At 36.0% G+C, this 12,447-nt stretch overlaps 1 long non-coding RNA gene and 1 other non-coding gene across 3 annotated transcripts; one reads left to right on the forward strand and one right to left on the reverse strand.

The window, feature by feature from the left end:
- Positions 1 to 793: 793 nt before the first annotated feature.
- On the reverse strand, positions 794 to 3,897 carry LOC145052869 (uncharacterized). 2 transcript variants are annotated; one of them, XR_013684253.1, is made up of 3 exons: positions 3,416 to 3,897; positions 3,235 to 3,331; positions 794 to 3,149 (listed from the first exon to the last, which is right to left on the reverse strand). It is a non-coding gene; the product is annotated as an uncharacterized LOC145052869 (long non-coding RNA). The 2 variants fall into 2 exon arrangements; XR_013684254.1 differs by having other exon boundaries at positions 3,235 to 3,334.
- Positions 3,898 to 11,950: 8,053 nt separating this feature from the next.
- LOC145055884 (small nucleolar RNA R71) lies at positions 11,951 to 12,057 on the forward strand. The gene has a single exon (XR_013685432.1). It is a non-coding gene; the product is annotated as a small nucleolar RNA R71 (small nucleolar RNA).
- Positions 12,058 to 12,447: the final 390 nt, after the last annotated feature.

Consider the following 12,447-nt stretch of genomic DNA (forward strand, 5'->3'; position numbering starts at 1 on the left):
CCTTTACATATCAATCGGGTGCCGTTACACAATCCATTTGATGGGTCGAGATTCCGTAACAGTATTATCGGGCATCCAACTTTCAGTCATAGGTAATGAGGGGGTAAACCACTAACACTGAGCGTGTTCAAGAATTCCACAAGATATAAGTTATTTATATCGTCTTCAGCTTCAACAAAATTGTAGTAAATTTTCTCTTCTCCATGGAATCGGCCGATCAATAAATCATTAATCTCATCGACACTATCATTTCTTGTTGATAATATTGCACGTGAAATAATATAATTGGTTTGAGATCTATTTATTTCCAAGGATGGAAAGATTGCATCAATCAAAACATTCAATGACTTTTCTTTTTCACTGACATAGTTGTTAGTGGTGTGGTTGTAGGTGGGACGTCTCATACATATGTTGAAATGATTATTTTAGTTTCTAGAAATGGTAATTATGTCATTTTGTATGAAAATTTCAGTAGTTAATCTAGTTTTTAATTGGTTAATTAGTAAAATTTTTCACTTATCTATCTTTAGGTAATGATATATTGTTAAAGGGTTGATATACTTGTTATTCAATTTTCATCTTCTACCGCCAATCATGATTGATGTATAGACCTCGAAAACGACAAAACGATGAATATGATTCAGATGCAATTTAATAAAAATATATTAGACTTTCGAAAAAATTACATGTAAAAGATAGGACGAAATAAGTTCCAAATAAATTTATATATTAACAATTTTACAAAATAGATATCATAAACACTCATTTTTGTAGGAGGCAAAAAAATAATTTTGTTTATGAAATTAAACAAAAGATTTTAAATTTTTTTGATTAACCACACTTGTTAATGTCATGCTTGAATCACATTCCACCAGCAATCCATTTTATTGTGTTTTAACATTGGACAACATGACAAAAACGAAAACAAAATCACATATCTAACTTTTAATGAATGTTTTACGTTGCTAACTTACGCTTAAAATGATAGTTTTCTTAATATTATATTGTTACTCTTAAATCAAATTCATGTATCTCATTCTCAATGAATGTTTTTGATTTGTAATAAAGTTATACATATTAGATCAACGAAAAGTTTAAGTAACATGATAAATTGATCGTAAATAAATAAGTTATATTATAATATCTTCTAGCATCATCTTAAGCCTTCCTTCCATCAAGAGTTTCACCAACCACGGGATTAGCTCCAAAGACTTTTTTTTTTTTTTGACCTGCACACACCACACCACCCCATTATAAAAATCCATTAACCTTATATTTGAGAAATGTTTATAAACCGATGCTAAAATATGGTCAATCAAGAGTCTGTATGTTCCATTTCTTGTTGCTCTAAGCCATTATGTCCTACATTAAAATAAATTTGTTAGAAAACCAAAAACAACACTTTTAAGGTGGAATAAAGATTACCAAGATAAACTTAACCAAACATCGGAAATAAGCTTTTTGCTTTGAACCTGATAACATCAAGAATTTATCTGGCTTATTAACACATTATAATTTTAAGAAAATGTCAATTGAGGGTATTTTTTCAGGCATCAGAAAATTTGACACAATTATAATGAAGTCGTGCAACCGAAATTATGAAAAGCCTTACCATTTTAAATACATAAGTATGCCCCTTGTGGTCATTCTCTAGCAAGACTGAAATCTGAAAGCTCGTGTTAGATTTCTCATCCAATTACACATTTGTAAACTTGATATATCACCTTCCAAAAGTAAAAATCCAGAAAGAGATGTCAGTTATTATTGATCAAAAGCCTTTGAAAAAATAGCTTTAGTTAAAAAGATCAACCCAACAAATAATCTAGTAAATGCCAGCACAATTATACATCTTAAAATAATCTAACACTATAAAATCAACTGTATTAAAAAAATAGATAATCCACTCAAAAAACAAAAATCAAACTTATTATGCACCAGAACATCTAGTTGGTAGCAAAACTTAAAGCCTTTAAACAAAAAATCAAACCCATTACCTACAAAAAAACCCAAATAAAAACAAAGAAAATGGAGGGTTTGTTGATTTCAAACCTTCATATCAGATTTTGGGCCTTCATTTGCAGATTTATTTATATCAAACTCTACATACCATACCAAACCCACAAACAAAAAGTCGATTAACACAATTAGAAATTTAGAGATCAGTATGAACTTTAACCTTGAATTGGTCTAAAAACCTTACTAACATAACCACAAAAGAAACTCACCAAAAGCAGAACCTCAATAGATCACTTATGGTTGGATCTGCCAAAAAAATGTCAACATGCACTTGAAAGTCTTGAAGTTCGTTATAATTTTATATAAAGACTTCCAATAGGCAGATACCACAACTCGGATACATGTACAAAACACAAGGACAATTTCGTCTAAAATTGAGTATCTACAATATAAACTGGACATGTACAATGTGTTTAACGAAAGCGAGCATCTACAACATAACTTGGGCAGGTACATAAATTCAGGGGCAATTTCGTCAATACCTATCATAACACAACAAAGAAGAGGCATGAAATAAAAGCAAAAACCAGAAAAATAACTCCTAACCTCACACTTGACTTAACAAAAAACCATTAGTGGATATTTTAAATCATCTAGAAAATCAGACCTATCAAGATAAAAAGTTTAAGCATTAAATCACCAAGCAACAAAGGAAACTTATGTAATATGCAACTTACCTGGTAACAAAGGGGATGAAGGTGGAGTGTGTACATAGAGAATCTTAGAGGGGACAGGTACATCTGAGGATGGCTTCAAAAAAAAAAAAAAACAAAACTGAACCATAGATACCCCACTCAGTATCTACTACTGATGTAATAAACTGAAGAAACAAACAAAACCAATTTCTATTCTCGTTGGAAAAACTCTATTTGCACAGTGAACCCCATAAATTGTTCACGTTCATTTTGGAAAAAAAGTAAAATCAGAACAGATAAGAATAAAGAGAGTGATGAGTGTGTGAGCATAGACATAGACAAGTAGTGTGTGATGGTGCATGTGTGTAGCGGTGGTTGTCCTGGTTGGTGTGACAGGTTAAAGAGATTTTATAAAGACAGATACTTCAAGGTTAGAAACGTTACCTAGGGTTAAACCTCAAAATCAAGGTCTGGTGAGGTTTTCCATTATGTTTCTTCCTGTGATCATATTGAGTTTGGTAGTTAAGAAACAAATGAAATCTAAAGCCAATACAAAAAATCGAAAAGTGCAAGAACTCAAAACCTTTTTCTAGAAAACATAAATCCATTTAGGGTTCTGGTACTACCAGACTGGGGAGCGCTGTCGTTGGCTCAACGCCACACACCACCCCCTCCAAAACCTTCTACAAAGAAATGAACAAAATGATCAAAAGAAGAAGGTGTCGAAGAGGAGAGAATGATGACAGGGTAGATATAAAACACACCAGATCGACGATGGCAATGACAACTGCTCTCTCTTTATGAATCTCTTCTGCGATCGAGTTGGAGAGAACATAAGTAGGTGATAATTCCATATCAACCGATGGAGATAAAGAGAGTAGAAGGAGGCAACGGTGAACGGTGATTTGTTCGATGGTGATGAAGGTTATCTGACGGTGGAATCAAAAGAAATTGAGGAATCCTAACTTCCTAACTTCATTGCTGATGGCCGAAGCTATATTTTTAGCGTCCACCTGTAAAAAATTCAAATACATAACTGATTTAGGGTTTTAAGAGAACTAACCTTGTAAACCTGTAGGTCAAATATCAATATCGATGAACTAAAATGTTCTACTTCAAGCTACGCTGCAAGTTATATAGAATGAAAGCATGAGATCGTCAATTTTAGCAACAATTGGGAAGGCCGAGATATAGGGGTGCCGAGTCAAGATAAGGATGAGAGAGAAATGGCAAGATAGTTGCTGACTTGATCTCGGGAGATTATAGGTTATATAAATTTATTGTCGCGTTTCCAATAAAATAGGTTTATTATTTGAATAGGAAAGCTTGACTCGGTGAAACGATAATACACATTGACTTTTTCAATTCAAACGATAATAGATATTGAATTTTTCAATAGTTGATTAGATAAGTTCTAAATTTTATGCATGCATAAATCCATTGTATATATTGCATAAGTTCTTGTACTTCTTAAAATTCAGCAAAACATGATAAATGCTTATTAAAGTGTATATATATATATATATATATATATATATATATATATATATATATATATATATTCCGATAGATTGCGTGTTATTGTCAATACACCATGTTTCATAATCATAAAGGAAATCGTTAGACGCAAGAAACTAATCGTTGAAATAAAACTATACGCTAAAAATGAAACAATGCAATTAATGTTGTGTAAGTTTCAAATAGTACGCGAAAGAGTGACAATGTTTCATAATCATAAAGGAAATCGTTAGACACAAGAAACTAATCGTTGAAATAAAACTATACGCTAAAAATGAAACAATGCAATTAATGTTGTGTAAGTTTCAAATAGTACGCGAAAGATAGTACGCGAAAGATATATATCACGTACTATTTGAAACTTACACAACATTAATTGCATTGTTTCATTTTTAGCGTATAGTTTAATTTCAACGATTAGTTTCTTACGGCTAATGATTTCCTTTATGATTATGAAACATGGTGTATCGACAATAACACGCAGTTTATCGGAATATATATATATATATATATATATATATATATATATATATATATATATAAAAGTAGGTTCAAATGTTTCTCATATCTATTGTGTGCTAGAATGCACCAATAAGAACTGAGTAAACATTAAATGTATATTAAATGATATCCATATTTATAAATACTTTTTATGGAAACTAATTTAATTCGTCATTAATGTCAACAATAATATTCTTTCAGAATGAATTCATATATAAAATAATAAGAGTGTATTCTAGGAGAACAGGAGTATATTGTACTAGAATTGATGTGCACGGAAGCACCCACTAATTTTAATATTTATAACCTAACAAACTTAGACTAACTATGCACTTATAGGCAGTGTACCTAGTCAGATTACAGTATAGCTTAGGTAAGTCGGGTGTCGATCACAGGGAACGATGTTATTAATTTATATATGCACTACTAAATTAATCTAATTATTAATAAGCTAAAAAGGGTTTGTTAGATAACTTTGCAAGTTTAGACGAACTTAATTCTTTAACAAAAACTCAATCAATAAGCAAAATACTTCTGTTAGTTCGAATCCACTTTCACTCAATGGTTATACATTAGTCAAGACTATTACCGTTGGTTATCAATTTAAGAAGTATTAGCAGTTTAGTTCTAAACCTACTAATTATTAATCAATTCATGTAAATCTATGTATAGTCACACAATAGTTAACACAGAATCAATTATTAAATAAGATTGGAGCTATGAAGTTTGATTAATCAGAACACAATTACAGTCATAGTATGAGTTCTCTAACACAACTTAATTCAATGATTCAATTACTTATCTAAGATTGGTTTGATCTTAGCTCTAATAAACTAGTGTTCACTTTGTTAGTAGGTATTCATATTCATGCAAATTTGTGTTCACTAACTACACAGAACAAGAATTTAAAGCAATTAAATCATTAACTAAACATGTTAGGTGAAATCAGTCAACACAAGCATATAACCAATAAATAAAGTCAAATCTAATGCATTCAAACCATGAGTTCCAGCTTCATCTAGCTAACAGAAGCAACTAAATTTAGCTGGACATATTAACAGCTAAACAAACGAATACTATAGTCAAAAACATGTTAAAGTGTACCAAACTATGAACCAATTTATGAACTCTTTCTTCCTTGGTGTTAGAACCAGCTTCCAGATCTTTTTCTCCTCTAAAAATCGTCTCCCGTAACCCCTCTAAGCTAGCCAAAGTCCTCCCATCGTAATGACCAAGAGTGCATAAATATCCTGAAAAATCCCGTGCCACGTCGTCGTTTCCAAGTTATCCGTATCGGGCAAGGACTCCTTCTTCACGTAATCTTATCTTCTAGAATACTCATGCCACGTCGTGGTTGTCTCTTCCACGTCGTGGTTTTAGTAAGTTCCGTGGATTTCTTCATCTTTTGTGCTTCAAGTCTCCAATGTTCCATATATTGTCACTTTTGGTCCCTCTCTTCGAAAATGTTTTATTTTGAGCTGCAAATAACATTTTATCCTTCTAAGTATCATAATTCTATATATATAACCAAAATAATAATAAAATGTAAATCAATATTGCCTAAAAATATGTATAAATATGGCAATATCAAAACACCCCACACTTAGGCTTTGCTTGCCCTCAAGCAAATCTACTTATTTAAGCTCAAACCTTCATCACTAGTATTTCATATAATAATCCATTTCCAGCTCAACCATTATGCCAAGACCTCAATGCATGCATTTGTGTCTAAATTTTTCCTAAGTAACCTCGCCTACTTTAAATACTCACAATCTTCATAAACACTCGCCCATTTCTTCCGAACAATGCTCATTTTATGCATCCCTCCGAATCCATCCGCAGAAAACCTCCTAACCTCAAGGTGTTTTTGGTTGAGCAACCCAAGCATACATAATCTAGACAATTACAATTTATGATACCACTATGGAACTCTTTTGGAATTCTTCACTTCTTTGATATTTGATCTTTGATTTTTGGGTATCTTCAACTTTTGAATTTCTTTAGAATTTATTCATATTTGATCTTCATACTTTGACTTTGATGCTCCAGAAATTCTTCAAACTTTTTCTTGTAATTCTCTCTTTTTTTAAACATGTAATTCACTTTTTTTTTCACTCAAAACCTACATGCTTAAGCAGGGGCGCTCAACTTCAACCTTTATTGGTTAAAGATATTAATTTTCCTGGATACATTTCTGGTACACGATGCTAAACATATCGTATCCCTCAAACTAAGTGGGATTATGTTTTTGTTCCATGATTTCACTAAAATAAGGGAGGCCACAAATGCATTATAACGTGTATTGGCTCAACTAACCATTTGAGCTCTTATCGGATCATCCCATATAGCACTAGCAACTACAGTTCAAATTATTATTACTTGATTTAATTACTAAAAATTTAAAATTTCCAATTTTTCTAGTAATTTACTTTTTCTACCCCTACCCCACACTTGTTTCATACAATGCCCTCATTGTATGCAAAAAAATAAATCAAAATTAAGAGAAGGGAGAAAAAGGAACATACTCCCCTGGATAGTGGTGTGAGTATCTCCAAAAGCGTGGAAAACGTGCATCTCGAACATGGACCTCTCTAGAATATAAACTTGGTGTTGAACTGGATGGATATATAAATAAACCATGAGCACGACTCGAAACTTCAACTCTTCAAAGTGGGTGCAAATATGTAGAAAAACGTGGGAAAGCATACGCCACATTATATGCAGGAAGAACCGAGGCAAAATAGTCTTCATAATGATCCCAAGAAGAAACATGACAAGCCTCAAGGTAAAAGACGCTTAGGATCTTCAAGACGAATAGAAAATCATAAATCACGTCATGGTGCATAATACCACGTCGTGAGTTTTGATAAAAACGCGAATAGAATGCATCACATTTTGCAGGCCACGACGTGGTGAAAGAAAGCCACGTCGTGAGTTTTGATAAAAACGCGAACATAATGCATCACATTTTGCAGGCCACGACGTGGTGAAAGAAAGCCACGTTGTGGAAACTGGACGACAGAAAAAAATTCCTCATCACTTTATTCATCCTAGCAGCTTGACCAGTGTCGTAATGGGTTAAGACTCTTCTACATAAATATACTGTCCTATTTTAACCTCTCTCCTTCCAACGTACCCCACACTTATCCTTAATTGTGGGTTTCGACTCATGACTTTAAGCGAACCTTGACTTGACTAGACAAACACGACTCTTGACTCAGCCTTACTTCCTTCTGAAAATTCCAATGCTAATCTGAAAAAGGAACAACCCAAAAGAAAGAAAAGAGTAACATAATAGTCTAACAAAGTCTTACATCACAAACCAAATTCAAACATAAAAGAACACTCCTTAAAATAAAACAAAATAAACTAAATAGAAAAAGAAATCAATCATCATCCCCTCGTCCCTGCACTCCACTCGGTCCTTCCCCATCATTCCACGGATTCCAAAGCTCCTCCCATGTTGGAAAATAAGGATAATGAGATGGCTGGATGGTGGCCGGGTCACACCCAAATGTGAATAAATACCCTCAGTAAGCTGGGTATGATAAATGGCATTTCCCCGGAGGTTATCCAAATAAGTTCCCACCCGACTCTTAAAAGGGTCAGTGGGTACTCCTTGTACATGCTGTGGAGCAGCACGCTCTCTCTCCATCTCTCCTCGAGCTCGAAGATTTCTACGCTGAGGTCTGGCTGGTGGTTGTTGCTCTGGTTGCGCCTCCTCCCGCTCCTCATCTACCGATGGTATAAAAAAACGGCCCCCGACATTTACCACTACCCGCATAATTCCCAAAACTTGAATGGTTAAATCAGTGTCCGGGAATCGGGTAAGATTCCTCACAAAGTCGTGAGTCAAAATATGATACGACCAAGCAAGGCGAGTAACCAAATGTCCTCCCGTAATCGGACTCTCGGGCCTAGAATTAGCCGCTTTCTTCCCCATGAACCTCGCAAGCATATATGGTAAATCACAGCAAACCCCGAGGGTAATAAGACTCCACAGATAGAACAAATTCTGAATAGGAACTTTATCGCCATGATGCTTGTGATTTATAGAAAAAGTGATAAGGCGATGTAGAAATCGGTAAAAGGGGTTCCGAATTTGTGACTCACTAGAGTCACGAGTATTATACTCATGGTTGGAAATACTCCGCCAAAACTGGACATCCATAATGTCGGGATTAAAATCCTTAACACACCCATGCAAAAATGGTATGAAGAACGGAGGTTGAGTCTCCACTTCCGTATAAAGTCCCATTCGCCAAGCAAATTCCCGAAGACTACACTCCCTATAAATGCCGCCCAATCGGAACACAAGTGCCCGGTTATAATTAAAGTCAATGGTGCGTTCCTCGAACACTACGCTAGAGAAAAACTCCATCAATAATTCCCGGTACACAGGTTCTTGAATCGCGAACAAATTCCTCCACCCGTGACAAGTAAAGGAAAAATGGTCCCCCTCATATATTTTTGTCCAATATCGTTCTAATTCAACAACCATTCCAACACCACCAAGCCATCCCTAATCAACAATCGGAGCTATCGCAAACTCCCTATTGTATAACCATCCCAACCGATTTTCATATGTAGTCAATAATAGCTGGGAAATGTTTCGTGGAAACCGATATAAAGGATGAAAACTCGCCACATCAGTTGGATTCTCCTCCTGTGGAACAGCCCTTCTAGGTCCCATTTCAGATGGAGGTAGAAGACAAGAAATGCGAAAGATTTGGAAGACAAATTGAAGAAGTCGGTTGTGGGGACCTTGCTTCCGTTCGTGAGGCAGTAAACAAATGGGGAGCAATTATGTGGTAAAAGGGTTTAAGAAATGGCCCCCCCATGACTTTTTAATGGCCACGTCGTGACAGGCTTAACCACGTCGTGGGTTTTAAAAGAACATAATCTGTTAAAATTTTCATATTATCGCCGTAACTATCCTGAAATCACGACGTGGTATTGTCACACCACGATGTGGCTTTTTTCTAGACACAAAAAATGAGTAACGAGTTTTAATTATTTACTTTGTATTCCATTTATTAATTAAAGCACCCCACAACTAATTCTTACCAAGTATTAGTTATTAGACGATGAGTTGATATCTTTCCTAATTAAAACTCAAAAATTAAAAGAAAAGAAAATGCAAACAAAGCTCGGGTTGCCTCTCGAGAAGCGCTTCTTTTGGATGGAGTCATGAGTTGGACTCCGTGCCTCCTTCGTTGAATCTTCTAAAGAGTCCATCACCAGCTGGACCTTTTGTTCCTTGAAACGCCTCTTGTAAGCTTGCACACGTCTTTTATATGCCTTTTTCGAATTCTCCTTTTTAGCCTTCACACCGTCTTCATCAAGCTTGCGTTTGGTCCCTTTAGTCTTTAATTTTTCTTCACTCTTGAGCTCCATACTATTTGTCTCTTCTTTCACCATTTGCCTTGTCATCTTTGAAGCAACCTCTTCTTCATCACTTGTCATCTCATCATCTTCCTTGCTTACCCAAGAATGTGGACTCTTGTAAGCAATAACTTCAACTAAACAGGGAACATATGCTCTTGGTTTTGTTCTTTTGACTTTATGAATTGTCTTGATCTCTTCTTCCATGAGCTTTTCTAATTCTTCAAGTTCATTGTCTTCATTAATGGTGAACACCTCTTCTTGAACATGATTCCTTTGAAAGCCATCTTCTATCCCAAAAATTTCTTTTTCATCACCAACCCTCAAGGTGAGCTTAGACTTGCGAATATCAACAAGAGCTCCAACAGTGTTAAGTAACGGACGACCAATGATAATTGGAACCTCGGGATCTTCTTTCATATCCAACACTACAAAATCTATTGGAAAAACAAAATTTCCAATTTTTACTAAAATATCCTCCATAATGCCCTGGGGCTGTGTCACTGAACGGTTCGCCATGTGAATAGTCATTCGTGTAGCCTTCAACTTCTAAATATCCAACTTCTGATAAAATGAATAAGGCATTAAATTAATGCTAGCCCCAGAACCGACTAAAGCATCAACCTTCATGTTGTTACCAAACTCACATGGAAGAGTGAGGCGTCCAGGATCTCCCATCTTCTTAGGTATCTCTCCCAACACAGCTTTTGAGCTTTGCTCACTTAGAATCACCTTAGAACGTTTCCTTAGTTGTTTCCGAGTGGCTAACAGGTTTTGTAAGAACTTCGTGTATTCTGGGATTTTTGCAAGCATCTCAATATAAGGGGTGTTAATCGGAATACCCTTTATTTGTTGAATAAATTCCAAATGTTTCCTTTCCAGTGGACTGAGATGCGCTCGAGACGGAAATGGTAAAGGAGGTTGATAGACCGGAATAGGCTCAAGAACTCTTTGTTCAGACAAGGGCCACGTCATGGCCAGACAAGTGCCACGTCGTGGTGCAGTTGTTTCAGCAACCTCTTCACTTTCAAACTTTGGCTTCTTTGGTTTTGGATCGGGCTGCTGTGGTTCTTCTTCTAATGCCTCCAGGAACTCAGAGATGGCCTCTTCTTCAGTATGTATGGCCATTACATGAGATTGGGTCCTCATTTCAGGATTTTTCGGGGACAACTTCTCATGAACCAGAGTGGCTAGTTAACCAAGTTGTACTTCAAGATTATTAATGGAGGCTTGTTGATTTTTGTATTAAAGCTTGCTGTTCTACCATCAATGCATGATGATTCTTTACCAAAGTTCTTTGTTCATTAATAGCAGAATTAGTAGCCTCGTGTCTTTTTTCCGAGGCTTCCATAAACTTCATAAGCATGGTCTCTAGATCGGGTTTCTTCTCAGCTGGTGGCTGCTCCTTTTGGTAAAAGCCTCAGCTTGTTTGCCTAGACTTCTCTTCTTTTTGCTTCTTAAATTCTTCATATGGCAGCCACTCTTTCTTTTGTTTCCTCCAGTCTTCATCATACTTGTCCCCACTCGAGTAGCACACTTGATCTTTTCTGTTCCCAAACTCATCTAAATTGCAGTCCTTGGTTAAGTGTGGACCATTACACCTCCTGCAACCAACTCTTATGGCATGAATTGAGTGGTCCATTTGTGTCAACCTCCGGTCCATATTATTTAGCATAGCCATCATGGCTACTATTTCTTTAATTTGTGCACCTCCACCGCCTTTGATTCCATCTTGCCTAGGGTTGTGGTACTCGCGAGAGTGCTTTGCGAATTCTTCAATCAGCTCCTTGACCTCCCTTGGATTTTTCTTTGTCAAAGGTCCTTGAGAGTCAAGGAGTTGTCTTGTCATAACGTTGACCCCATCATAGATAATCGACATCTCTTGTTGCACATTAAGATCATGCTGAGGGCAATTTCTGAGCAAGCCCTTGTACTGCTCCCATGCTTCGTACAATGACTCCCCCAGGTGTTGTTCAAAGTTGGCTATTGCCTTCTTGAGTTTAGCTATCTTGGATGGCGGGAAAAACTGGTCAAGAAATTGCTCACGCATTTGAGCCCAAGTGGTGATTGTACCCGGTGGAAGTGATTTTAACCACTCTATAGCAGCTCCCTTAAAAGTAATGGGAAGCATTATGAGCAGGATGATGTTTCTATTGACATTTGGGACATTGAAGTAATCCGCAATGTCATTGACTTCATCAAGATGCTTAAAGGCATCCTCATGATCTTTCCCATAAAATGGGATATCCTTCAGTGCAGTCAAGATATGCTCCTTCAGCTCGAATGTGGCAGTGGCAGGTATTGCGGGCTGGACTAAACCGGGACACACATCTTCTCGGATCCACTTCTTGTAAGCTCCCATGGACATCTCCTCAATGTCTGCCATCTTGTT

Source organism: Lactuca serriola, chromosome 5 (genome assembly GCF_051521515.1).
Source record: "Lactuca serriola cultivar US96UC23 chromosome 5, Lser_US96UC23_V15, whole genome shotgun sequence".
In the NCBI taxonomy this organism is placed as follows: domain Eukaryota; kingdom Viridiplantae; phylum Streptophyta; class Magnoliopsida; order Asterales; family Asteraceae; genus Lactuca; species Lactuca serriola.